The following is a 22,321-nucleotide window of genomic DNA, read 5'->3' as shown; positions in this document are numbered from 1 at the left end:
GTCATAAGCACAGTCTCCTTTTGCCTTGAGTCTTGATTGAAGAACAATCCAGAAACTCTGATCAGGGGTTCCCAATTCCTTACGGATTGATATGGCTGCAGTAGATGTCTACTACACGTCTGTGCCTGACCATCCACGGCTCTCAGTGGGATCCCAATGAGCTTGAACTGGATTCCAAATTGAGTTGGAAGCCTTTGTCAAGCATGAAAACTTGTTTTCACACAAGACCTTCTGGGAGACTTGGTGAGAAGCTTGGTGGCAGCCTTTAGGACCAAATGTATGCAGTTCAGGGATGTATTGCTAAGACAGGCTCAAAAGCCAACCACATTAGCCAGGGCAGGAGGAAATAAAGATGTGTCTACTTTTGATTGGCAGAGGGTTGGGAATGTTGCATACTGGGATAGGAAAGCAAAGAGAGGCCTACCGTGAAGGTGGTGACTGTCACCGAGAGCCTCCTCTGCTGCTCAGGAACAGAGGGCCATGCTGACTCTGGTTTCTCTTCAAAGCGCACAAGTCTTTCGCCTTTTACTAAAGACTTCCGTGGAGAGGAACATCCATGAGTTGAATATATTTTTGGCAGGCTTTGCTGTATTGCTCAGCCTTTTGAAATTGTGAAAAGTCAAAGAGCTGTCCAACTTCAGAAACCATGTGTCCACAAAGGAGAGGTTGGGCGGAGGCGATAAGCAGCAGCCATTGTTATGCGTGCGTACGTACGAGGCACCACAACACGTGAGATTTGTGCCAAGAGCTCCGCACGGACATCCACCACTTGGGGGTTATCGCTTCTCGGCCTTTTGGCTAAGATCAAGTGTAGTATCTGTTCTTATCAGTTTAATATCTGATATGTCCTCTATAAGAGGACTACATATTAAGCCGATTTTTAGCACGAGGGGCTGAAATTTGGAGCTTGCTCCTTTCACTCCACGCATCGACCTAGCATTGCAGTGCCGCTGGGAACGGTGCACTCTGTTCTTACCTTGTAGAAAACCAAGCACTCAAACAATTGTCCTGTTTCAAAAGTCAATTCACAGCGGGTGAAGGAAATGAAGGTAATGGTCCGGCAGAGAGAGAGAGAGCCAGTGTGTAAGGGATACAACGTCATAAGCACAGTCTCCTTTTGCCTTGAGTCTTGATTGAAGAACAATCCAGAAACTCTGATCAGGGGTTCCCAATTCCTTACGGATTGATATGGCTGCAGTAGATGTCTACTACACGTCTGTGCCTGACCATCCACGGCTCTCAGTGGGATCCCAATGAGCTTGAACTGGATTCCAAATTGAGTTGGAAGCCTTTGTCAAGCATGAAAACTTGTTTTCACACAAGACCTTCTGGGAGACTTGGTGAGAAGCTTGGTGGCAGCCTTTAGGACCAAATGTATGCAGTTCAGGGATGTATTGCTAAGACAGGCTCAAAAGCCAACCACATTAGCCAGGGCAGGAGGAAATAAAGATGTGTCTACTTTTGATTGGCAGAGGGTTGGGAATGTTGCATACTGGGATAGGAAAGCAAAGAGAGGCCTACCGTGAAGGTGGTGACTGTCACCGAGAGCCTCCTCTGCTGCTCAGGAACAGAGGGCCATGCTGACTCTGGTTTCTCTTCAAAGCGCACAAGTCTTTCGCCTTTTACTAAAGACTTCCGTGGAGAGGAACATCCATGAGTTGAATATATTTTTGGCAGGCTTTGCTGTATTGCTCAGCCTTTTGAAATTGTGAAAAGTCAAAGAGCTGTCCAACTTCAGAAACCATGTGTCCACAAAGGAGAGGTTGGGCGGAGGCGATAAGCAGCAGCCATTGTTATGCGTGCGTACGTACGAGGCACCACAACACGTGAGATTTGTGCCAAGAGCTCCGCACGGACATCCACCACTTGGGGGTTATCGCTTCTCGGCCTTTTGGCTAAGATCAAGTGTAGTATCTGTTCTTATCAGTTTAATATCTGATATGTCCTCTATAAGAGGACTACATATTAAGCCGATTTTTAGCACGAGGGGCTGAAATTTGGAGCTTGCTCCTTTCACTCCACGCATCGACCTAGCATTGCAGTGCCGCTGGGAACGGTGCACTCTGTTCTTACCTTGTAGAAAACCAAGCACTCAAACAATTGTCCTGTTTCAAAAGTCAATTCACAGCGGGTGAAGGAAATGAAGGTAATGGTCCGGCAGAGAGAGAGAGAGCCAGTGTGTAAGGGATACAACGTCATAAGCACAGTCTCCTTTTGCCTTGAGTCTTGATTGAAGAACAATCCAGAAACTCTGATCAGGGGTTCCCAATTCCTTACGGATTGATATGGCTGCAGTAGATGTCTACTACACGTCTGTGCCTGACCATCCACGGCTCTCAGTGGGATCCCAATGAGCTTGAACTGGATTCCAAATTGAGTTGGAAGCCTTTGTCAAGCATGAAAACTTGTTTTCACACAAGACCTTCTGGGAGACTTGGTGAGAAGCTTGGTGGCAGCCTTTAGGACCAAATGTATGCAGTTCAGGGATGTATTGCTAAGACAGGCTCAAAAGCCAACCACATTAGCCAGGGCAGGAGGAAATAAAGATGTGTCTACTTTTGATTGGCAGAGGGTTGGGAATGTTGCATACTGGGATAGGAAAGCAAAGAGAGGCCTACCGTGAAGGTGGTGACTGTCACCGAGAGCCTCCTCTGCTGCTCAGGAACAGAGGGCCATGCTGACTCTGGTTTCTCTTCAAAGCGCACAAGTCTTTCGCCTTTTACTAAAGACTTCCGTGGAGAGGAACATCCATGAGTTGAATATATTTTTGGCAGGCTTTGCTGTATTGCTCAGCCTTTTGAAATTGTGAAAAGTCAAAGAGCTGTCCAACTTCAGAAACCATGTGTCCACAAAGGAGAGGTTGGGCGGAGGCGATAAGCAGCAGCCATTGTTATGCGTGCGTACGTACGAGGCACCACAACACGTGAGATTTGTGCCAAGAGCTCCGCACGGACATCCACCACTTGGGGGTTATCGCTTCTCGGCCTTTTGGCTAAGATCAAGTGTAGTATCTGTTCTTATCAGTTTAATATCTGATATGTCCTCTATAAGAGGACTACATATTAAGCCGATTTTTAGCACGAGGGGCTGAAATTTGGAGCTTGCTCCTTTCACTCCACGCATCGACCTAGCATTGCAGTGCCGCTGGGAACGGTGCACTCTGTTCTTACCTTGTAGAAAACCAAGCACTCAAACAATTGTCCTGTTTCAAAAGTCAATTCACAGCGGGTGAAGGAAATGAAGGTAATGGTCCGGCAGAGAGAGAGAGAGCCAGTGTGTAAGGGATACAACGTCATAAGCACAGTCTCCTTTTGCCTTGAGTCTTGATTGAAGAACAATCCAGAAACTCTGATCAGGGGTTCCCAATTCCTTACGGATTGATATGGCTGCAGTAGATGTCTACTACACGTCTGTGCCTGACCATCCACGGCTCTCAGTGGGATCCCAATGAGCTTGAACTGGATTCCAAATTGAGTTGGAAGCCTTTGTCAAGCATGAAAACTTGTTTTCACACAAGACCTTCTGGGAGACTTGGTGAGAAGCTTGGTGGCAGCCTTTAGGACCAAATGTATGCAGTTCAGGGATGTATTGCTAAGACAGGCTCAAAAGCCAACCACATTAGCCAGGGCAGGAGGAAATAAAGATGTGTCTACTTTTGATTGGCAGAGGGTTGGGAATGTTGCATACTGGGATAGGAAAGCAAAGAGAGGCCTACCGTGAAGGTGGTGACTGTCACCGAGAGCCTCCTCTGCTGCTCAGGAACAGAGGGCCATGCTGACTCTGGTTTCTCTTCAAAGCGCACAAGTCTTTCGCCTTTTACTAAAGACTTCCGTGGAGAGGAACATCCATGAGTTGAATATATTTTTGGCAGGCTTTGCTGTATTGCTCAGCCTTTTGAAATTGTGAAAAGTCAAAGAGCTGTCCAACTTCAGAAACCATGTGTCCACAAAGGAGAGGTTGGGCGGAGGCGATAAGCAGCAGCCATTGTTATGCGTGCGTACGTACGAGGCACCACAACACGTGAGATTTGTGCCAAGAGCTCCGCACGGACATCCACCACTTGGGGGTTATCGCTTCTCGGCCTTTTGGCTAAGATCAAGTGTAGTATCTGTTCTTATCAGTTTAATATCTGATATGTCCTCTATAAGAGGACTACATATTAAGCCGATTTTTAGCACGAGGGGCTGAAATTTGGAGCTTGCTCCTTTCACTCCACGCATCGACCTAGCATTGCAGTGCCGCTGGGAACGGTGCACTCTGTTCTTACCTTGTAGAAAACCAAGCACTCAAACAATTGTCCTGTTTCAAAAGTCAATTCACAGCGGGTGAAGGAAATGAAGGTAATGGTCCGGCAGAGAGAGAGAGAGCCAGTGTGTAAGGGATACAACGTCATAAGCACAGTCTCCTTTTGCCTTGAGTCTTGATTGAAGAACAATCCAGAAACTCTGATCAGGGGTTCCCAATTCCTTACGGATTGATATGGCTGCAGTAGATGTCTACTACACGTCTGTGCCTGACCATCCACGGCTCTCAGTGGGATCCCAATGAGCTTGAACTGGATTCCAAATTGAGTTGGAAGCCTTTGTCAAGCATGAAAACTTGTTTTCACACAAGACCTTCTGGGAGACTTGGTGAGAAGCTTGGTGGCAGCCTTTAGGACCAAATGTATGCAGTTCAGGGATGTATTGCTAAGACAGGCTCAAAAGCCAACCACATTAGCCAGGGCAGGAGGAAATAAAGATGTGTCTACTTTTGATTGGCAGAGGGTTGGGAATGTTGCATACTGGGATAGGAAAGCAAAGAGAGGCCTACCGTGAAGGTGGTGACTGTCACCGAGAGCCTCCTCTGCTGCTCAGGAACAGAGGGCCATGCTGACTCTGGTTTCTCTTCAAAGCGCACAAGTCTTTCGCCTTTTACTAAAGACTTCCGTGGAGAGGAACATCCATGAGTTGAATATATTTTTGGCAGGCTTTGCTGTATTGCTCAGCCTTTTGAAATTGTGAAAAGTCAAAGAGCTGTCCAACTTCAGAAACCATGTGTCCACAAAGGAGAGGTTGGGCGGAGGCGATAAGCAGCAGCCATTGTTATGCGTGCGTACGTACGAGGCACCACAACACGTGAGATTTGTGCCAAGAGCTCCGCACGGACATCCACCACTTGGGGGTTATCGCTTCTCGGCCTTTTGGCTAAGATCAAGTGTAGTATCTGTTCTTATCAGTTTAATATCTGATATGTCCTCTATAAGAGGACTACATATTAAGCCGATTTTTAGCACGAGGGGCTGAAATTTGGAGCTTGCTCCTTTCACTCCACGCATCGACCTAGCATTGCAGTGCCGCTGGGAACGGTGCACTCTGTTCTTACCTTGTAGAAAACCAAGCACTCAAACAATTGTCCTGTTTCAAAAGTCAATTCACAGCGGGTGAAGGAAATGAAGGTAATGGTCCGGCAGAGAGAGAGAGAGCCAGTGTGTAAGGGATACAACGTCATAAGCACAGTCTCCTTTTGCCTTGAGTCTTGATTGAAGAACAATCCAGAAACTCTGATCAGGGGTTCCCAATTCCTTACGGATTGATATGGCTGCAGTAGATGTCTACTACACGTCTGTGCCTGACCATCCACGGCTCTCAGTGGGATCCCAATGAGCTTGAACTGGATTCCAAATTGAGTTGGAAGCCTTTGTCAAGCATGAAAACTTGTTTTCACACAAGACCTTCTGGGAGACTTGGTGAGAAGCTTGGTGGCAGCCTTTAGGACCAAATGTATGCAGTTCAGGGATGTATTGCTAAGACAGGCTCAAAAGCCAACCACATTAGCCAGGGCAGGAGGAAATAAAGATGTGTCTACTTTTGATTGGCAGAGGGTTGGGAATGTTGCATACTGGGATAGGAAAGCAAAGAGAGGCCTACCGTGAAGGTGGTGACTGTCACCGAGAGCCTCCTCTGCTGCTCAGGAACAGAGGGCCATGCTGACTCTGGTTTCTCTTCAAAGCGCACAAGTCTTTCGCCTTTTACTAAAGACTTCCGTGGAGAGGAACATCCATGAGTTGAATATATTTTTGGCAGGCTTTGCTGTATTGCTGAGCCTTTTGAAATTGTGAAAAGTCAAAGAGCTGTCCAACTTCAGAAACCATGTGTCCACAAAGGAGAGGTTGGGCGGAGGCGATAAGCAGCAGCCATTGTTATGCGTGCGTACGTACGAGGCACCACAACACGTGAGATTTGTGCCAAGAGCTCCGCACGGACATCCACCACTTGGGGGTTATCGCTTCTCGGCCTTTTGGCTAAGATCAAGTGTAGTATCTGTTCTTATCAGTTTAATATCTGATATGTCCTCTATAAGAGGACTACATATTAAGCCGATTTTTAGCACGAGGGGCTGAAATTTGGAGCTTGCTCCTTTCACTCCACGCATCGACCTAGCATTGCAGTGCCGCTGGGAACGGTGCACTCTGTTCTTACCTTGTAGAAAACCAAGCACTCAAACAATTGTCCTGTTTCAAAAGTCAATTCACAGCGGGTGAAGGAAATGAAGGTAATGGTCCGGCAGAGAGAGAGAGAGCCAGTGTGTAAGGGATACAACGTCATAAGCACAGTCTCCTTTTGCCTTGAGTCTTGATTGAAGAACAATCCAGAAACTCTGATCAGGGGTTCCCAATTCCTTACGGATTGATATGGCTGCAGTAGATGTCTACTACACGTCTGTGCCTGACCATCCACGGCTCTCAGTGGGATCCCAATGAGCTTGAACTGGATTCCAAATTGAGTTGGAAGCCTTTGTCAAGCATGAAAACTTGTTTTCACACAAGACCTTCTGGGAGACTTGGTGAGAAGCTTGGTGGCAGCCTTTAGGACCAAATGTATGCAGTTCAGGGATGTATTGCTAAGACAGGCTCAAAAGCCAACCACATTAGCCAGGGCAGGAGGAAATAAAGATGTGTCTACTTTTGATTGGCAGAGGGTTGGGAATGTTGCATACTGGGATAGGAAAGCAAAGAGAGGCCTACCGTGAAGGTGGTGACTGTCACCGAGAGCCTCCTCTGCTGCTCAGGAACAGAGGGCCATGCTGACTCTGGTTTCTCTTCAAAGCGCACAAGTCTTTCGCCTTTTACTAAAGACTTCCGTGGAGAGGAACATCCATGAGTTGAATATATTTTTGGCAGGCTTTGCTGTATTGCTCAGCCTTTTGAAATTGTGAAAAGTCAAAGAGCTGTCCAACTTCAGAAACCATGTGTCCACAAAGGAGAGGTTGGGCGGAGGCGATAAGCAGCAGCCATTGTTATGCGTGCGTACGTACGAGGCACCACAACACGTGAGATTTGTGCCAAGAGCTCCGCACGGACATCCACCACTTGGGGGTTATCGCTTCTCGGCCTTTTGGCTAAGATCAAGTGTAGTATCTGTTCTTATCAGTTTAATATCTGATATGTCCTCTATAAGAGGACTACATATTAAGCCGATTTTTAGCACGAGGGGCTGAAATTTGGAGCTTGCTCCTTTCACTCCACGCATCGACCTAGCATTGCAGTGCCGCTGGGAACGGTGCACTCTGTTCTTACCTTGTAGAAAACCAAGCACTCAAACAATTGTCCTGTTTCAAAAGTCAATTCACAGCGGGTGAAGGAAATGAAGGTAATGGTCCGGCAGAGAGAGAGAGAGCCAGTGTGTAAGGGATACAACGTCATAAGCACAGTCTCCTTTTGCCTTGAGTCTTGATTGAAGAACAATCCAGAAACTCTGATCAGGGGTTCCCAATTCCTTACGGATTGATATGGCTGCAGTAGATGTCTACTACACGTCTGTGCCTGACCATCCACGGCTCTCAGTGGGATCCCAATGAGCTTGAACTGGATTCCAAATTGAGTTGGAAGCCTTTGTCAAGCATGAAAACTTGTTTTCACACAAGACCTTCTGGGAGACTTGGTGAGAAGCTTGGTGGCAGCCTTTAGGACCAAATGTATGCAGTTCAGGGATGTATTGCTAAGACAGGCTCAAAAGCCAACCACATTAGCCAGGGCAGGAGGAAATAAAGATGTGTCTACTTTTGATTGGCAGAGGGTTGGGAATGTTGCATACTGGGATAGGAAAGCAAAGAGAGGCCTACCGTGAAGGTGGTGACTGTCACCGAGAGCCTCCTCTGCTGCTCAGGAACAGAGGGCCATGCTGACTCTGGTTTCTCTTCAAAGCGCACAAGTCTTTCGCCTTTTACTAAAGACTTCCGTGGAGAGGAACATCCATGAGTTGAATATATTTTTGGCAGGCTTTGCTGTATTGCTCAGCCTTTTGAAATTGTGAAAAGTCAAAGAGCTGTCCAACTTCAGAAACCATGTGTCCACAAAGGAGAGGTTGGGCGGAGGCGATAAGCAGCAGCCATTGTTATGCGTGCGTACGTACGAGGCACCACAACACGTGAGATTTGTGCCAAGAGCTCCGCACGGACATCCACCACTTGGGGGTTATCGCTTCTCGGCCTTTTGGCTAAGATCAAGTGTAGTATCTGTTCTTATCAGTTTAATATCTGATATGTCCTCTATAAGAGGACTACATATTAAGCCGATTTTTAGCACGAGGGGCTGAAATTTGGAGCTTGCTCCTTTCACTCCACGCATCGACCTAGCATTGCAGTGCCGCTGGGAACGGTGCACTCTGTTCTTACCTTGTAGAAAACCAAGCACTCAAACAATTGTCCTGTTTCAAAAGTCAATTCACAGCGGGTGAAGGAAATGAAGGTAATGGTCCGGCAGAGAGAGAGAGAGCCAGTGTGTAAGGGATACAACGTCATAAGCACAGTCTCCTTTTGCCTTGAGTCTTGATTGAAGAACAATCCAGAAACTCTGATCAGGGGTTCCCAATTCCTTACGGATTGATATGGCTGCAGTAGATGTCTACTACACGTCTGTGCCTGACCATCCACGGCTCTCAGTGGGATCCCAATGAGCTTGAACTGGATTCCAAGTTGAGTTGGAAGCCTTTGTCAAGCATGAAAACTTGTTTTCACACAAGACCTTCTGGGAGACTTGGTGAGAAGCTTGGTGGCAGCCTTTAGGACCAAATGTATGCAGTTCAGGGATGTATTGCTAAGACAGGCTCAAAAGCCCACCACATTAGCCAGGCCAGGAGGAAATAAAGATGTGTCTACTTTTGATTGGCAGAGGGTTGGGAATGTTGCATACTGGGATAGGAAAGCAAAGAGAGGCCTACCGTGAAGGTGGTGACTGTCACCGAGAGCCTCCTCTGCTGCTCAGGAACAGAGGGCCATGCTGACTCTGGTTTCTCTTCAAAGCGCACAAGTCTTTCGCCTTTTACTAAAGACTTCCGTGGAGAGGAACATCCATGAGTTGAATATATTTTTGGCAGGCTTTGCTGTATTGCTGAGCCTTTTGAAATTGTGAAAAGTCAAAGAGCTGTCCAACTTCAGAAACCATGTGTCCACAAAGGAGAGGTTGGGCGGAGGCGATAAGCAGCAGCCATTGTTATGCGTGCGTACGTACGAGGCACCACAACACGTGAGATTTGTGCCAAGAGCTCCGCACGGACATCCACCACTTGGGGGTTATCGCTTCTCGGCCTTTTGGCTAAGATCAAGTGTAGTATCTGTTCTTATCAGTTTAATATCTGATATGTCCTCTATAAGAGGACTACATATTAAGCCGATTTTTAGCACGAGGGGCTGAAATTTGGAGCTTGCTCCTTTCACTCCACGCATCGACCTAGCATTGCAGTGCCGCTGGGAACGGTGCACTCTGTTCTTACCTTGTAGAAAACCAAGCACTCAAACAATTGTCCTGTTTCAAAAGTCAATTCACAGCGGGTGAAGGAAATGAAGGTAATGGTCCGGCAGAGAGAGAGAGAGCCAGTGTGTAAGGGATACAACGTCATAAGCACAGTCTCCTTTTGCCTTGAGTCTTGATTGAAGAACAATCCAGAAACTCTGATCAGGGGTTCCCAATTCCTTACGGATTGATATGGCTGCAGTAGATGTCTACTACACGTCTGTGCCTGACCATCCACGGCTCTCAGTGGGATCCCAATGAGCTTGAACTGGATTCCAAATTGAGTTGGAAGCCTTTGTCAAGCATGAAAACTTGTTTTCACACAAGACCTTCTGGGAGACTTGGTGAGAAGCTTGGTGGCAGCCTTTAGGACCAAATGTATGCAGTTCAGGGATGTATTGCTAAGACAGGCTCAAAAGCCAACCACATTAGCCAGGGCAGGAGGAAATAAAGATGTGTCTACTTTTGATTGGCAGAGGGTTGGGAATGTTGCATACTGGGATAGGAAAGCAAAGAGAGGCCTACCGTGAAGGTGGTGACTGTCACCGAGAGCCTCCTCTGCTGCTCAGGAACAGAGGGCCATGCTGACTCTGGTTTCTCTTCAAAGCGCACAAGTCTTTCGCCTTTTACTAAAGACTTCCGTGGAGAGGAACATCCATGAGTTGAATATATTTTTGGCAGGCTTTGCTGTATTGCTCAGCCTTTTGAAATTGTGAAAAGTCAAAGAGCTGTCCAACTTCAGAAACCATGTGTCCACAAAGGAGAGGTTGGGCGGAGGCGATAAGCAGCAGCCATTGTTATGCGTGCGTACGTACGAGGCACCACAACACGTGAGATTTGTGCCAAGAGCTCCGCACGGACATCCACCACTTGGGGGTTATCGCTTCTCGGCCTTTTGGCTAAGATCAAGTGTAGTATCTGTTCTTATCAGTTTAATATCTGATATGTCCTCTATAAGAGGACTACATATTAAGCCGATTTTTAGCACGAGGGGCTGAAATTTGGAGCTTGCTCCTTTCACTCCACGCATCGACCTAGCATTGCAGTGCCGCTGGGAACGGTGCACTCTGTTCTTACCTTGTAGAAAACCAAGCACTCAAACAATTGTCCTGTTTCAAAAGTCAATTCACAGCGGGTGAAGGAAATGAAGGTAATGGTCCGGCAGAGAGAGAGAGAGCCAGTGTGTAAGGGATACAACGTCATAAGCACAGTCTCCTTTTGCCTTGAGTCTTGATTGAAGAACAATCCAGAAACTCTGATCAGGGGTTCCCAATTCCTTACGGATTGATATGGCTGCAGTAGATGTCTACTACACGTCTGTGCCTGACCATCCACGGCTCTCAGTGGGATCCCAATGAGCTTGAACTGGATTCCAAATTGAGTTGGAAGCCTTTGTCAAGCATGAAAACTTGTTTTCACACAAGACCTTCTGGGAGACTTGGTGAGAAGCTTGGTGGCAGCCTTTAGGACCAAATGTATGCAGTTCAGGGATGTATTGCTAAGACAGGCTCAAAAGCCAACCACATTAGCCAGGGCAGGAGGAAATAAAGATGTGTCTACTTTTGATTGGCAGAGGGTTGGGAATGTTGCATACTGGGATAGGAAAGCAAAGAGAGGCCTACCGTGAAGGTGGTGACTGTCACCGAGAGCCTCCTCTGCTGCTCAGGAACAGAGGGCCATGCTGACTCTGGTTTCTCTTCAAAGCGCACAAGTCTTTCGCCTTTTACTAAAGACTTCCGTGGAGAGGAACATCCATGAGTTGAATATATTTTTGGCAGGCTTTGCTGTATTGCTCAGCCTTTTGAAATTGTGAAAAGTCAAAGAGCTGTCCAACTTCAGAAACCATGTGTCCACAAAGGAGAGGTTGGGCGGAGGCGATAAGCAGCAGCCATTGTTATGCGTGCGTACGTACGAGGCACCACAACACGTGAGATTTGTGCCAAGAGCTCCGCACGGACATCCACCACTTGGGGGTTATCGCTTCTCGGCCTTTTGGCTAAGATCAAGTGTAGTATCTGTTCTTATCAGTTTAATATCTGATATGTCCTCTATAAGAGGACTACATATTAAGCCGATTTTTAGCACGAGGGGCTGAAATTTGGAGCTTGCTCCTTTCACTCCACGCATCGACCTAGCATTGCAGTGCCGCTGGGAACGGTGCACTCTGTTCTTACCTTGTAGAAAACCAAGCACTCAAACAATTGTCCTGTTTCAAAAGTCAATTCACAGCGGGTGAAGGAAATGAAGGTAATGGTCCGGCAGAGAGAGAGAGAGCCAGTGTGTAAGGGATACAACGTCATAAGCACAGTCTCCTTTTGCCTTGAGTCTTGATTGAAGAACAATCCAGAAACTCTGATCAGGGGTTCCCAATTCCTTACGGATTGATATGGCTGCAGTAGATGTCTACTACACGTCTGTGCCTGACCATCCACGGCTCTCAGTGGGATCCCAATGAGCTTGAACTGGATTCCAAATTGAGTTGGAAGCCTTTGTCAAGCATGAAAACTTGTTTTCACACAAGACCTTCTGGGAGACTTGGTGAGAAGCTTGGTGGCAGCCTTTAGGACCAAATGTATGCAGTTCAGGGATGTATTGCTAAGACAGGCTCAAAAGCCAACCACATTAGCCAGGGCAGGAGGAAATAAAGATGTGTCTACTTTTGATTGGCAGAGGGTTGGGAATGTTGCATACTGGGATAGGAAAGCAAAGAGAGGCCTACCGTGAAGGTGGTGACTGTCACCGAGAGCCTCCTCTGCTGCTCAGGAACAGAGGGCCATGCTGACTCTGGTTTCTCTTCAAAGCGCACAAGTCTTTCGCCTTTTACTAAAGACTTCCGTGGAGAGGAACATCCATGAGTTGAATATATTTTTGGCAGGCTTTGCTGTATTGCTCAGCCTTTTGAAATTGTGAAAAGTCAAAGAGCTGTCCAACTTCAGAAACCATGTGTCCACAAAGGAGAGGTTGGGCGGAGGCGATAAGCAGCAGCCATTGTTATGCGTGCGTACGTACGAGGCACCACAACACGTGAGATTTGTGCCAAGAGCTCCGCACGGACATCCACCACTTGGGGGTTATCGCTTCTCGGCCTTTTGGCTAAGATCAAGTGTAGTATCTGTTCTTATCAGTTTAATATCTGATATGTCCTCTATAAGAGGACTACATATTAAGCCGATTTTTAGCACGAGGGGCTGAAATTTGGAGCTTGCTCCTTTCACTCCACGCATCGACCTAGCATTGCAGTGCCGCTGGGAACGGTGCACTCTGTTCTTACCTTGTAGAAAACCAAGCACTCAAACAATTGTCCTGTTTCAAAAGTCAATTCACAGCGGGTGAAGGAAATGAAGGTAATGGTCCGGCAGAGAGAGAGAGAGCCAGTGTGTAAGGGATACAACGTCATAAGCACAGTCTCCTTTTGCCTTGAGTCTTGATTGAAGAACAATCCAGAAACTCTGATCAGGGGTTCCCAATTCCTTACGGATTGATATGGCTGCAGTAGATGTCTACTACACGTCTGTGCCTGACCATCCACGGCTCTCAGTGGGATCCCAATGAGCTTGAACTGGATTCCAAATTGAGTTGGAAGCCTTTGTCAAGCATGAAAACTTGTTTTCACACAAGACCTTCTGGGAGACTTGGTGAGAAGCTTGGTGGCAGCCTTTAGGACCAAATGTATGCAGTTCAGGGATGTATTGCTAAGACAGGCTCAAAAGCCAACCACATTAGCCAGGGCAGGAGGAAATAAAGATGTGTCTACTTTTGATTGGCAGAGGGTTGGGAATGTTGCATACTGGGATAGGAAAGCAAAGAGAGGCCTACCGTGAAGGTGGTGACTGTCACCGAGAGCCTCCTCTGCTGCTCAGGAACAGAGGGCCATGCTGACTCTGGTTTCTCTTCAAAGCGCACAAGTCTTTCGCCTTTTACTAAAGACTTCCGTGGAGAGGAACATCCATGAGTTGAATATATTTTTGGCAGGCTTTGCTGTATTGCTGAGCCTTTTGAAATTGTGAAAAGTCAAAGAGCTGTCCAACTTCAGAAACCATGTGTCCACAAAGGAGAGGTTGGGCGGAGGCGATAAGCAGCAGCCATTGTTATGCGTGCGTACGTACGAGGCACCACAACACGTGAGATTTGTGCCAAGAGCTCCGCACGGACATCCACCACTTGGGGGTTATCGCTTCTCGGCCTTTTGGCTAAGATCAAGTGTAGTATCTGTTCTTATCAGTTTAATATCTGATATGTCCTCTATAAGAGGACTACATATTAAGCCGATTTTTAGCACGAGGGGCTGAAATTTGGAGCTTGCTCCTTTCACTCCACGCATCGACCTAGCATTGCAGTGCCGCTGGGAACGGTGCACTCTGTTCTTACCTTGTAGAAAACCAAGCACTCAAACAATTGTCCTGTTTCAAAAGTCAATTCACAGCGGGTGAAGGAAATGAAGGTAATGGTCCGGCAGAGAGAGAGAGAGCCAGTGTGTAAGGGATACAACGTCATAAGCACAGTCTCCTTTTGCCTTGAGTCTTGATTGAAGAACAATCCAGAAACTCTGATCAGGGGTTCCCAATTCCTTACGGATTGATATGGCTGCAGTAGATGTCTACTACACGTCTGTGCCTGACCATCCACGGCTCTCAGTGGGATCCCAATGAGCTTGAACTGGATTCCAAATTGAGTTGGAAGCCTTTGTCAAGCATGAAAACTTGTTTTCACACAAGACCTTCTGGGAGACTTGGTGAGAAGCTTGGTGGCAGCCTTTAGGACCAAATGTATGCAGTTCAGGGATGTATTGCTAAGACAGGCTCAAAAGCCAACCACATTAGCCAGGGCAGGAGGAAATAAAGATGTGTCTACTTTTGATTGGCAGAGGGTTGGGAATGTTGCATACTGGGATAGGAAAGCAAAGAGAGGCCTACCGTGAAGGTGGTGACTGTCACCGAGAGCCTCCTCTGCTGCTCAGGAACAGAGGGCCATGCTGACTCTGGTTTCTCTTCAAAGCGCACAAGTCTTTCGCCTTTTACTAAAGACTTCCGTGGAGAGGAACATCCATGAGTTGAATATATTTTTGGCAGGCTTTGCTGTATTGCTCAGCCTTTTGAAATTGTGAAAAGTCAAAGAGCTGTCCAACTTCAGAAACCATGTGTCCACAAAGGAGAGGTTGGGCGGAGGCGATAAGCAGCAGCCACTGTTATGCGTGCGTACGTACGAGGCACCACAACACGTGAGATTTGTGCCAAGAGCTCCGCACGGACATCCACCACTTGGGGGTTATCGCTTCTCGGCCTTTTGGCTAAGATCAAGTGTAGTATCTGTTCTTATCAGTTTAATATCTGATATGTCCTCTATAAGAGGACTACATATTAAGCCGATTTTTAGCACGAGGGGCTGAAATTTGGAGCTTGCTCCTTTCACTCCACGCATCGACCTAGCATTGCAGTGCCGCTGGGAACGGTGCACTCTGTTCTTACCTTGTAGAAAACCAAGCACTCAAACAATTGTCCTGTTTCAAAAGTCAATTCACAGCGGGTGAAGGAAATGAAGGTAATGGTCCGGCAGAGAGAGAGAGAGCCAGTGTGTAAGGGATACAACGTCATAAGCACAGTCTCCTTTTGCCTTGAGTCTTGATTGAAGAACAATCCAGAAACTCTGATCAGGGGTTCCCAATTCCTTACGGATTGATATGGCTGCAGTAGATGTCTACTACACGTCTGTGCCTGACCATCCACGGCTCTCAGTGGGATCCCAATGAGCTTGAACTGGATTCCAAATTGAGTTGGAAGCCTTTATCAAGCATGAAAACTTGTTTTCACACAAGACCTTCTGGGAGACTTGGTGAGAAGCTTGGTGGCAGCCTTTAGGACCAAATGTATGCAGTTCAGGGATGTATTGCTAAGACAGGCTCAAAAGCCAACCACATTAGCCAGGGCAGGAGGAAATAAAGATGTGTCTACTTTTGATTGGCAGAGGGTTGGGAATGTTGCATACTGGGATAGGAAAGCAAAGAGAGGCCTACCGTGAAGGTGGTGACTGTCACCGAGAGCCTCCTCTGCTGCTCAGGAACAGAGGGCCATGCTGACTCTGGTTTCTCTTCAAAGCGCACAAGTCTTTCGCCTTTTACTAAAGACTTCCGTGGAGAGGAACATCCATGAGTTGAATATATTTTTGGCAGGCTTTGCTGTATTGCTCAGCCTTTTGAAATTGTGAAAAGTCAAAGAGCTGTCCAACTTCAGAAACCATGTGTCCACAAAGGAGAGGTTGGGCGGAGGCGATAAGCAGCAGCCATTGTTATGCGTGCGTACGTACGAGGCACCACAACACGTGAGATTTGTGCCAAGAGCTCCGCACGGACATCCACCACTTGGGGGTTATCGCTTCTCGGCCTTTTGGCTAAGATCAAGTGTAGTATCTGTTCTTATCAGTTTAATATCTGATATGTCCTCTATAAGAGGACTACATATTAAGCCGATTTTTAGCACGAGGGGCTGAAATTTGGAGCTTGCTCCTTTCACTCCACGCATCGACCTAGCATTGCAGTGCCGCTGGGAACGGTGCACTCTGTTCTTACCTTGTAGAAAACCAAGCACTCAAACAATTGTCCTGTTTCAAAAGTCAATTCACAGCGGGTGAAGGAAATGAAGGTAATGGTCCGGCAGAGAGAGAGAGAGCCAGTGTGTAAGGGATACAACGTCATAAGCACAGTCTCCTTTTGCCTTGAGTCTTGATTGAAGAACAATCCAGAAACTCTGATCAGGGGTTCCCAATTCCTTACGGATTGATATGGCTGCAGTAGATGTCTACTACACGTCTGTGCCTGACCATCCACGGCTCTCAGTGGGATCCCAATGAGCTTGAACTGGATTCCAAATTGAGTTGGAAGCCTTTGTCAAGCATGAAAACTTGTTTTCACACAAGACCTTCTGGGAGACTTGGTGAGAAGCTTGGTGGCAGCCTTTAGGACCAAATGTATGCAGTTCAGGGATGTATTGCTAAGACAGGCTCAAAAGCCAACCACATTAGCCAGGGCAGGAGGAAATAAAGATGTGTCTACTTTTGATTGGCAGAGGGTTGGGAATGTTGCATACTGGGATAGGAAAGCAAAGAGAGGCCTACCGTGAAGGTGGTGACTGTCACCGAGAGCCTCCTCTGCTGCTCAGGAACAGAGGGCCATGCTGACTCTGGTTTCTCTTCAAAGCGCACAAGTCTTTCGCCTTTTACTAAAGACTTCCGTGGAGAGGAACATCCATGAGTTGAATATATTTTTGGCAGGCTTTGCTGTATTGCTGAGCCTTTTGAAATTGTGAAAAGTCAAAGAGCTGTCCAACTTCAGAAACCATGTGTCCACAAAGGAGAGGTTGGGCGGAGGCGATAAGCAGCAGCCACTGTTATGCGTGCGTACGTACGAGGCACCACAACACGTGAGATTTGTGCCAAGAGCTCCGCACGGACATCCACCACTTGGGGGTTATCGCTTCTCGGCCTTTTGGCTAAGATCAAGTGTAGTATCTGTTCTTATCAGTTTAATATCTGATATGTCCTCTATAAGAGGACTACATATTAAGCCGATTTTTAGCACGAGGGGCTGAAATTTGGAGCTTGCTCCTTTCACTCCACGCATCGACCTAGCATTGCAGTGCCGCTGGGAACGGTGCACTCTGTTCTTACCTTGTAGAAAACCAAGCACTCAAACAATTGTCCTGTTTCAAAAGTCAATTCACAGCGGGTGAAGGAAATGAAGGTAATGGTCCGGCAGAGAGAGAGAGAGCCAGTGTGTAAGGGATACAACGTCATAAGCACAGTCTCCTTTTGCCTTGAGTCTTGATTGAAGAACAATCCAGAAACTCTGATCAGGGGTTCCCAATTCCTTACGGATTGATATGGCTGCAGTAGATGTCTACTACACGTCTGTGCCTGACCATCCACGGCTCTCAGTGGGATCCCAATGAGCTTGAACTGGATTCCAAATTGAGTTGGAAGCCTTTGTCAAGCATGAAAACTTGTTTTCACACAAGACCTTCTGGGAGACTTGGTGAGAAGCTTGGTGGCAGCCTTTAGGACCAAATGTATGCAGTTCAGGGATGTATTGCTAAGACAGGCTCAAAAGCCAACCACATTAGCCAGGGCAGGAGGAAATAAAGATGTGTCTACTTTTGATTGGCAGAGGGTTGGGAATGTTGCATACTGGGATAGGAAAGCAAAGAGAGGCCTACCGTGAAGGTGGTGACTGTCACCGAGAGCCTCCTCTGCTGCTCAGGAACAGAGGGCCATGCTGACTCTGGTTTCTCTTCAAAGCGCACAAGTCTTTCGCCTTTTACTAAAGACTTCCGTGGAGAGGAACATCCATGAGTTGAATATATTTTTGGCAGGCTTTGCTGTATTGCTCAGCCTTTTGAAATTGTGAAAAGTCAAAGAGCTGTCCAACTTCAGAAACCATGTGTCCACAAAGGAGAGGTTGGGCGGAGGCGATAAGCAGCAGCCATTGTTATGCGTGCGTACGTACGAGGCACCACAACACGTGAGATTTGTGCCAAGAGCTCCGCACGGACATCCACCACTTGGGGGTTATCGCTTCTCGGCCTTTTGGCTAAGATCAAGTGTAGTATCTGTTCTTATCAGTTTAATATCTGATATGTCCTCTATAAGAGGACTACATATTAAGCCGATTTTTAGCACGAGGGGCTGAAATTTGGAGCTTGCTCCTTTCACTCCACGCATCGACCTAGCATTGCAGTGCCGCTGGGAACGGTGCACTCTGTTCTTACCTTGTAGAAAACCAAGCACTCAAACAATTGTCCTGTTTCAAAAGTCAATTCACAGCGGGTGAAGGAAATGAAGGTAATGGTCCGGCAGAGAGAGAGAGAGCCAGTGTGTAAGGGATACAACGTCATAAGCACAGTCTCCTTTTGCCTTGAGTCTTGATTGAAGAACAATCCAGAAACTCTGATCAGGGGTTCCCAATTCCTTACGGATTGATATGGCTGCAGTAGATGTCTACTACACGTCTGTGCCTGACCATCCACGGCTCTCAGTGGGATCCCAATGAGCTTGAACTGGATTCCAAATTGAGTTGGAAGCCTTTGTCAAGCATGAAAACTTGTTTTCACACAAGACCTTCTGGGAGACTTGGTGAGAAGCTTGGTGGCAGCCTTTAGGACCAAATGTATGCAGTTCAGGGATGTATTGCTAAGACAGGCTCAAAAGCCAACCACATTAGCCAGGGCAGGAGGAAATAAAGATGTGTCTACTTTTGATTGGCAGAGGGTTGGGAATGTTGCATACTGGGATAGGAAAGCAAAGAGAGGCCTACCGTGAAGGTGGTGACTGTCACCGAGAGCCTCCTCTGCTGCTCAGGAACAGAGGGCCATGCTGACTCTGGTTTCTCTTCAAAGCGCACAAGTCTTTCGCCTTTTACTAAAGACTTCCGTGGAGAGGAACATCCATGAGTTGAATATATTTTTGGCAGGCTTTGCTGTATTGCTCAGCCTTTTGAAATTGTGAAAAGTCAAAGAGCTGTCCAACTTCAGAAACCATGTGTCCACAAAGGAGAGGTTGGGCGGAGGCGATAAGCAGCAGCCATTGTTATGCGTGCGTACGTACGAGGCACCACAACACGTGAGATTTGTGCCAAGAGCTCCGCACGGACATCCACCACTTGGGGGTTATCGCTTCTCGGCCTTTTGGCTAAGATCAAGTGTAGTATCTGTTCTTATCAGTTTAATATCTGATATGTCCTCTATAAGAGGACTACATATTAAGCCGATTTTTAGCACGAGGGGCTGAAATTTGGAGCTTGCTCCTTTCACTCCACGCATCGACCTAGCATTGCAGTGCCGCTGGGAACGGTGCACTCTGTTCTTACCTTGTAGAAAACCAAGCACTCAAACAATTGTCCTGTTTCAAAAGTCAATTCACAGCGGGTGAAGGAAATGAAGGTAATGGTCCGGCAGAGAGAGAGAGAGCCAGTGTGTAAGGGATACAACGTCATAAGCACAGTCTCCTTTTGCCTTGAGTCTTGATTGAAGAACAATCCAGAAACTCTGATCAGGGGTTCCCAATTCCTTACGGATTGATATGGCTGCAGTAGATGTCTACTACACGTCTGTGCCTGACCATCCACGGCTCTCAGTGGGATCCCAATGAGCTTGAACTGGATTCCAAATTGAGTTGGAAGCCTTTGTCAAGCATGAAAACTTGTTTTCACACAAGACCTTCTGGGAGACTTGGTGAGAAGCTTGGTGGCAGCCTTTAGGACCAAATGTATGCAGTTCAGGGATGTATTGCTAAGACAGGCTCAAAAGCCAACCACATTAGCCAGGGCAGGAGGAAATAAAGATGTGTCTACTTTTGATTGGCAGAGGGTTGGGAATGTTGCATACTGGGATAGGAAAGCAAAGAGAGGCCTACCGTGAAGGTGGTGACTGTCACCGAGAGCCTCCTCTGCTGCTCAGGAACAGAGGGCCATGCTGACTCTGGTTTCTCTTCAAAGCGCACAAGTCTTTCGCCTTTTACTAAAGACTTCCGTGGAGAGGAACATCCATGAGTTGAATATATTTTTGGCAGGCTTTGCTGTATTGCTCAGCCTTTTGAAATTGTGAAAAGTCAAAGAGCTGTCCAACTTCAGAAACCATGTGTCCACAAAGGAGAGGTTGGGCGGAGGCGATAAGCAGCAGCCATTGTTATGCGTGCGTACGTACGAGGCACCACAACACGTGAGATTTGTGCCAAGAGCTCCGCACGGACATCCACCACTTGGGGGTTATCGCTTCTCGGCCTTTTGGCTAAGATCAAGTGTAGTATCTGTTCTTATCAGTTTAATATCTGATATGTCCTCTATAAGAGGACTACATATTAAGCCGATTTTTAGCACGAGGGGCTGAAATTTGGAGCTTGCTCCTTTCACTCCACGCATCGACCTAGCATTGCAGTGCCGCTGGGAACGGTGCACTCTGTTCTTACCTTGTAGAAAACCAAGCACTCAAACAATTGTCCTGTTTCAAAAGTCAATTCACAGCGGGTGAAGGAAATGAAGGTAATGGTCCGGCAGAGAGAGAGAGAGCCAGTGTGTAAGGGATACAACGTCATAAGCACAGTCTCCTTTTGCCTTGAGTCTTGATTGAAGAACAATCCAGAAACTCTGATCAGGGGTTCCCAATTCCTTACGGATTGATATGGCTGCAGTAGATGTCTACTACACGTCTGTGCCTGACCATCCACGGCTCTCAGTGGGATCCCAATGAGCTTGAACTGGATTCCAAATTGAGTTGGAAGCCTTTGTCAAGCATGAAAACTTGTTTTCACACAAGACCTTCTGGGAGACTTGGTGAGAAGCTTGGTGGCAGCCTTTAGGACCAAATGTATGCAGTTCAGGGATGTATTGCTAAGACAGGCTCAAAAGCCAACCACATTAGCCAGGGCAGGAGGAAATAAAGATGTGTCTACTTTTGATTGGCAGAGGGTTGGGAATGTTGCATACTGGGATAGGAAAGCAAAGAGAGGCCTACCGTGAAGGTGGTGACTGTCACCGAGAGCCTCCTCTGCTGCTCAGGAACAGAGGGCCATGCTGACTCTGGTTTCTCTTCAAAGCGCACAAGTCTTTCGCCTTTTACTAAAGACTTCCGTGGAGAGGAACATCCATGAGTTGAATATATTTTTGGCAGGCTTTGCTGTATTGCTCAGCCTTTTGAAATTGTGAAAAGTCAAAGAGCTGTCCAACTTCAGAAACCATGTGTCCACAAAGGAGAGGTTGGGCGGAGGCGATAAGCAGCAGCCATTGTTATGCGTGCGTACGTACGAGGCACCACAACACGTGAGATTTGTGCCAAGAGCTCCGCACGGACATCCACCACTTGGGGGTTATCGCTTCTCGGCCTTTTGGCTAAGATCAAGTGTAGTATCTGTTCTTATCAGTTTAATATCTGATATGTCCTCTATAAGAGGACTACATATTAAGCCGATTTTTAGCACGAGGGGCTGAAATTTGGAGCTTGCTCCTTTCACTCCACGCATCGACCTAGCATTGCAGTGCCGCTGGGAACGGTGCACTCTGTTCTTACCTTGTAGAAAACCAAGCACTCAAACAATTGTCCTGTTTCAAAAGTCAATTCACAGCGGGTGAAGGAAATGAAGGTAATGGTCCGGCAGAGAGAGAGAGAGCCAGTGTGTAAGGGATACAACGTCATAAGCACAGTCTCCTTTTGCCTTGAGTCTTGATTGAAGAACAATCCAGAAACTCTGATCAGGGGTTCCCAATTCCTTACGGATTGATATGGCTGCAGTAGATGTCTACTACACGTCTGTGCCTGACCATCCACGGCTCTCAGTGGGATCCCAATGAGCTTGAACTGGATTCCAAATTGAGTTGGAAGCCTTTGTCAAGCATGAAAACTTGTTTTCACACAAGACCTTCTGGGAGACTTGGTGAGAAGCTTGGTGGCAGCCTTTAGGACCAAATGTATGCAGTTCAGGGATGTATTGCTAAGACAGGCTCAAAAGCCAACCACATTAGCCAGGGCAGGAGGAAATAAAGATGTGTCTACTTTTGATTGGCAGAGGGTT

The 22,321-nt window shown here is 47.1% G+C and overlaps 40 non-coding genes across 40 annotated transcripts; all 40 read left to right on the top strand.

Moving 5' to 3' along the window:
* The first annotated feature begins 484 nt into the window (after positions 1–484).
* Positions 485–601, top strand: LOC138412948 (U5 spliceosomal RNA). Its single transcript, XR_011245283.1, has one exon. It is a non-coding gene; the product is annotated as a U5 spliceosomal RNA (small nuclear RNA).
* A 177-nt stretch (positions 602–778) lies between these two features.
* LOC138413215 (U2 spliceosomal RNA) lies at positions 779–970 on the top strand. Its single transcript, XR_011245551.1, has one exon. It is a non-coding gene; the product is annotated as a U2 spliceosomal RNA (small nuclear RNA).
* Positions 971–1,581: 611 nt separating this feature from the next.
* LOC138412947 (U5 spliceosomal RNA) lies at positions 1,582–1,698 on the top strand. The gene has a single exon (XR_011245282.1). It is a non-coding gene; the product is annotated as a U5 spliceosomal RNA (small nuclear RNA).
* A 177-nt stretch (positions 1,699–1,875) lies between these two features.
* On the top strand, positions 1,876–2,067 carry LOC138413214 (U2 spliceosomal RNA). The gene has a single exon (XR_011245550.1). It is a non-coding gene; the product is annotated as a U2 spliceosomal RNA (small nuclear RNA).
* A 611-nt stretch (positions 2,068–2,678) lies between these two features.
* On the top strand, positions 2,679–2,795 carry LOC138412946 (U5 spliceosomal RNA). The gene has a single exon (XR_011245281.1). It is a non-coding gene; the product is annotated as a U5 spliceosomal RNA (small nuclear RNA).
* A 177-nt stretch (positions 2,796–2,972) lies between these two features.
* Positions 2,973–3,164, top strand: LOC138413213 (U2 spliceosomal RNA). The gene has a single exon (XR_011245549.1). It is a non-coding gene; the product is annotated as a U2 spliceosomal RNA (small nuclear RNA).
* A 611-nt stretch (positions 3,165–3,775) lies between these two features.
* LOC138412945 (U5 spliceosomal RNA) lies at positions 3,776–3,892 on the top strand. The gene has a single exon (XR_011245280.1). It is a non-coding gene; the product is annotated as a U5 spliceosomal RNA (small nuclear RNA).
* Positions 3,893–4,069: 177 nt separating this feature from the next.
* Positions 4,070–4,261, top strand: LOC138413212 (U2 spliceosomal RNA). Its single transcript, XR_011245548.1, has one exon. It is a non-coding gene; the product is annotated as a U2 spliceosomal RNA (small nuclear RNA).
* Positions 4,262–4,872: 611 nt separating this feature from the next.
* On the top strand, positions 4,873–4,989 carry LOC138412944 (U5 spliceosomal RNA). The gene has a single exon (XR_011245279.1). It is a non-coding gene; the product is annotated as a U5 spliceosomal RNA (small nuclear RNA).
* A 177-nt stretch (positions 4,990–5,166) lies between these two features.
* LOC138413211 (U2 spliceosomal RNA) lies at positions 5,167–5,358 on the top strand. The gene has a single exon (XR_011245547.1). It is a non-coding gene; the product is annotated as a U2 spliceosomal RNA (small nuclear RNA).
* A 611-nt stretch (positions 5,359–5,969) lies between these two features.
* On the top strand, positions 5,970–6,082 carry LOC138412682 (U5 spliceosomal RNA). Its single transcript, XR_011245017.1, has one exon. It is a non-coding gene; the product is annotated as a U5 spliceosomal RNA (small nuclear RNA).
* Positions 6,083–6,263: 181 nt separating this feature from the next.
* Positions 6,264–6,455, top strand: LOC138413210 (U2 spliceosomal RNA). Its single transcript, XR_011245546.1, has one exon. It is a non-coding gene; the product is annotated as a U2 spliceosomal RNA (small nuclear RNA).
* A 611-nt stretch (positions 6,456–7,066) lies between these two features.
* LOC138412943 (U5 spliceosomal RNA) lies at positions 7,067–7,183 on the top strand. The gene has a single exon (XR_011245278.1). It is a non-coding gene; the product is annotated as a U5 spliceosomal RNA (small nuclear RNA).
* A 177-nt stretch (positions 7,184–7,360) lies between these two features.
* On the top strand, positions 7,361–7,552 carry LOC138413209 (U2 spliceosomal RNA). Its single transcript, XR_011245545.1, has one exon. It is a non-coding gene; the product is annotated as a U2 spliceosomal RNA (small nuclear RNA).
* Positions 7,553–8,163: 611 nt separating this feature from the next.
* LOC138412941 (U5 spliceosomal RNA) lies at positions 8,164–8,280 on the top strand. The gene has a single exon (XR_011245275.1). It is a non-coding gene; the product is annotated as a U5 spliceosomal RNA (small nuclear RNA).
* Positions 8,281–8,457: 177 nt separating this feature from the next.
* On the top strand, positions 8,458–8,649 carry LOC138413208 (U2 spliceosomal RNA). The gene has a single exon (XR_011245544.1). It is a non-coding gene; the product is annotated as a U2 spliceosomal RNA (small nuclear RNA).
* Positions 8,650–9,260: 611 nt separating this feature from the next.
* On the top strand, positions 9,261–9,373 carry LOC138412681 (U5 spliceosomal RNA). Its single transcript, XR_011245016.1, has one exon. It is a non-coding gene; the product is annotated as a U5 spliceosomal RNA (small nuclear RNA).
* Positions 9,374–9,554: 181 nt separating this feature from the next.
* On the top strand, positions 9,555–9,746 carry LOC138413207 (U2 spliceosomal RNA). Its single transcript, XR_011245543.1, has one exon. It is a non-coding gene; the product is annotated as a U2 spliceosomal RNA (small nuclear RNA).
* Positions 9,747–10,357: 611 nt separating this feature from the next.
* On the top strand, positions 10,358–10,474 carry LOC138412940 (U5 spliceosomal RNA). Its single transcript, XR_011245274.1, has one exon. It is a non-coding gene; the product is annotated as a U5 spliceosomal RNA (small nuclear RNA).
* A 177-nt stretch (positions 10,475–10,651) lies between these two features.
* Positions 10,652–10,843, top strand: LOC138413206 (U2 spliceosomal RNA). Its single transcript, XR_011245542.1, has one exon. It is a non-coding gene; the product is annotated as a U2 spliceosomal RNA (small nuclear RNA).
* Positions 10,844–11,454: 611 nt separating this feature from the next.
* LOC138412939 (U5 spliceosomal RNA) lies at positions 11,455–11,571 on the top strand. The gene has a single exon (XR_011245273.1). It is a non-coding gene; the product is annotated as a U5 spliceosomal RNA (small nuclear RNA).
* Positions 11,572–11,748: 177 nt separating this feature from the next.
* Positions 11,749–11,940, top strand: LOC138413204 (U2 spliceosomal RNA). Its single transcript, XR_011245540.1, has one exon. It is a non-coding gene; the product is annotated as a U2 spliceosomal RNA (small nuclear RNA).
* Positions 11,941–12,551: 611 nt separating this feature from the next.
* LOC138412937 (U5 spliceosomal RNA) lies at positions 12,552–12,668 on the top strand. Its single transcript, XR_011245272.1, has one exon. It is a non-coding gene; the product is annotated as a U5 spliceosomal RNA (small nuclear RNA).
* Positions 12,669–12,845: 177 nt separating this feature from the next.
* LOC138413203 (U2 spliceosomal RNA) lies at positions 12,846–13,037 on the top strand. Its single transcript, XR_011245539.1, has one exon. It is a non-coding gene; the product is annotated as a U2 spliceosomal RNA (small nuclear RNA).
* A 611-nt stretch (positions 13,038–13,648) lies between these two features.
* Positions 13,649–13,761, top strand: LOC138412680 (U5 spliceosomal RNA). Its single transcript, XR_011245015.1, has one exon. It is a non-coding gene; the product is annotated as a U5 spliceosomal RNA (small nuclear RNA).
* Positions 13,762–13,942: 181 nt separating this feature from the next.
* Positions 13,943–14,134, top strand: LOC138413202 (U2 spliceosomal RNA). Its single transcript, XR_011245538.1, has one exon. It is a non-coding gene; the product is annotated as a U2 spliceosomal RNA (small nuclear RNA).
* A 611-nt stretch (positions 14,135–14,745) lies between these two features.
* LOC138412936 (U5 spliceosomal RNA) lies at positions 14,746–14,862 on the top strand. The gene has a single exon (XR_011245271.1). It is a non-coding gene; the product is annotated as a U5 spliceosomal RNA (small nuclear RNA).
* A 177-nt stretch (positions 14,863–15,039) lies between these two features.
* On the top strand, positions 15,040–15,231 carry LOC138413201 (U2 spliceosomal RNA). Its single transcript, XR_011245537.1, has one exon. It is a non-coding gene; the product is annotated as a U2 spliceosomal RNA (small nuclear RNA).
* A 611-nt stretch (positions 15,232–15,842) lies between these two features.
* On the top strand, positions 15,843–15,959 carry LOC138412935 (U5 spliceosomal RNA). Its single transcript, XR_011245270.1, has one exon. It is a non-coding gene; the product is annotated as a U5 spliceosomal RNA (small nuclear RNA).
* Positions 15,960–16,136: 177 nt separating this feature from the next.
* On the top strand, positions 16,137–16,328 carry LOC138413200 (U2 spliceosomal RNA). The gene has a single exon (XR_011245536.1). It is a non-coding gene; the product is annotated as a U2 spliceosomal RNA (small nuclear RNA).
* Positions 16,329–16,939: 611 nt separating this feature from the next.
* On the top strand, positions 16,940–17,052 carry LOC138412679 (U5 spliceosomal RNA). Its single transcript, XR_011245014.1, has one exon. It is a non-coding gene; the product is annotated as a U5 spliceosomal RNA (small nuclear RNA).
* Positions 17,053–17,233: 181 nt separating this feature from the next.
* On the top strand, positions 17,234–17,425 carry LOC138413199 (U2 spliceosomal RNA). Its single transcript, XR_011245535.1, has one exon. It is a non-coding gene; the product is annotated as a U2 spliceosomal RNA (small nuclear RNA).
* A 611-nt stretch (positions 17,426–18,036) lies between these two features.
* LOC138412934 (U5 spliceosomal RNA) lies at positions 18,037–18,153 on the top strand. Its single transcript, XR_011245269.1, has one exon. It is a non-coding gene; the product is annotated as a U5 spliceosomal RNA (small nuclear RNA).
* A 177-nt stretch (positions 18,154–18,330) lies between these two features.
* Positions 18,331–18,522, top strand: LOC138413198 (U2 spliceosomal RNA). Its single transcript, XR_011245534.1, has one exon. It is a non-coding gene; the product is annotated as a U2 spliceosomal RNA (small nuclear RNA).
* Positions 18,523–19,133: 611 nt separating this feature from the next.
* Positions 19,134–19,250, top strand: LOC138412933 (U5 spliceosomal RNA). Its single transcript, XR_011245268.1, has one exon. It is a non-coding gene; the product is annotated as a U5 spliceosomal RNA (small nuclear RNA).
* Positions 19,251–19,427: 177 nt separating this feature from the next.
* LOC138413197 (U2 spliceosomal RNA) lies at positions 19,428–19,619 on the top strand. Its single transcript, XR_011245533.1, has one exon. It is a non-coding gene; the product is annotated as a U2 spliceosomal RNA (small nuclear RNA).
* A 611-nt stretch (positions 19,620–20,230) lies between these two features.
* LOC138412932 (U5 spliceosomal RNA) lies at positions 20,231–20,347 on the top strand. Its single transcript, XR_011245267.1, has one exon. It is a non-coding gene; the product is annotated as a U5 spliceosomal RNA (small nuclear RNA).
* A 177-nt stretch (positions 20,348–20,524) lies between these two features.
* Positions 20,525–20,716, top strand: LOC138413196 (U2 spliceosomal RNA). Its single transcript, XR_011245532.1, has one exon. It is a non-coding gene; the product is annotated as a U2 spliceosomal RNA (small nuclear RNA).
* A 611-nt stretch (positions 20,717–21,327) lies between these two features.
* Positions 21,328–21,444, top strand: LOC138412931 (U5 spliceosomal RNA). Its single transcript, XR_011245266.1, has one exon. It is a non-coding gene; the product is annotated as a U5 spliceosomal RNA (small nuclear RNA).
* A 177-nt stretch (positions 21,445–21,621) lies between these two features.
* LOC138413195 (U2 spliceosomal RNA) lies at positions 21,622–21,813 on the top strand. Its single transcript, XR_011245531.1, has one exon. It is a non-coding gene; the product is annotated as a U2 spliceosomal RNA (small nuclear RNA).
* The last annotated feature ends 508 nt before the right edge of the window (positions 21,814–22,321 follow it).

Source organism: Paralichthys olivaceus, chromosome 12 (genome assembly GCF_024713975.1).
Source record: "Paralichthys olivaceus isolate ysfri-2021 chromosome 12, ASM2471397v2, whole genome shotgun sequence".
NCBI classification, from domain to species: domain Eukaryota; kingdom Metazoa; phylum Chordata; class Actinopteri; order Pleuronectiformes; family Paralichthyidae; genus Paralichthys; species Paralichthys olivaceus.
Note: the sequence above shows the minus strand (reverse complement) of the source record. Positions and strands in the feature narration are given on the sequence as shown.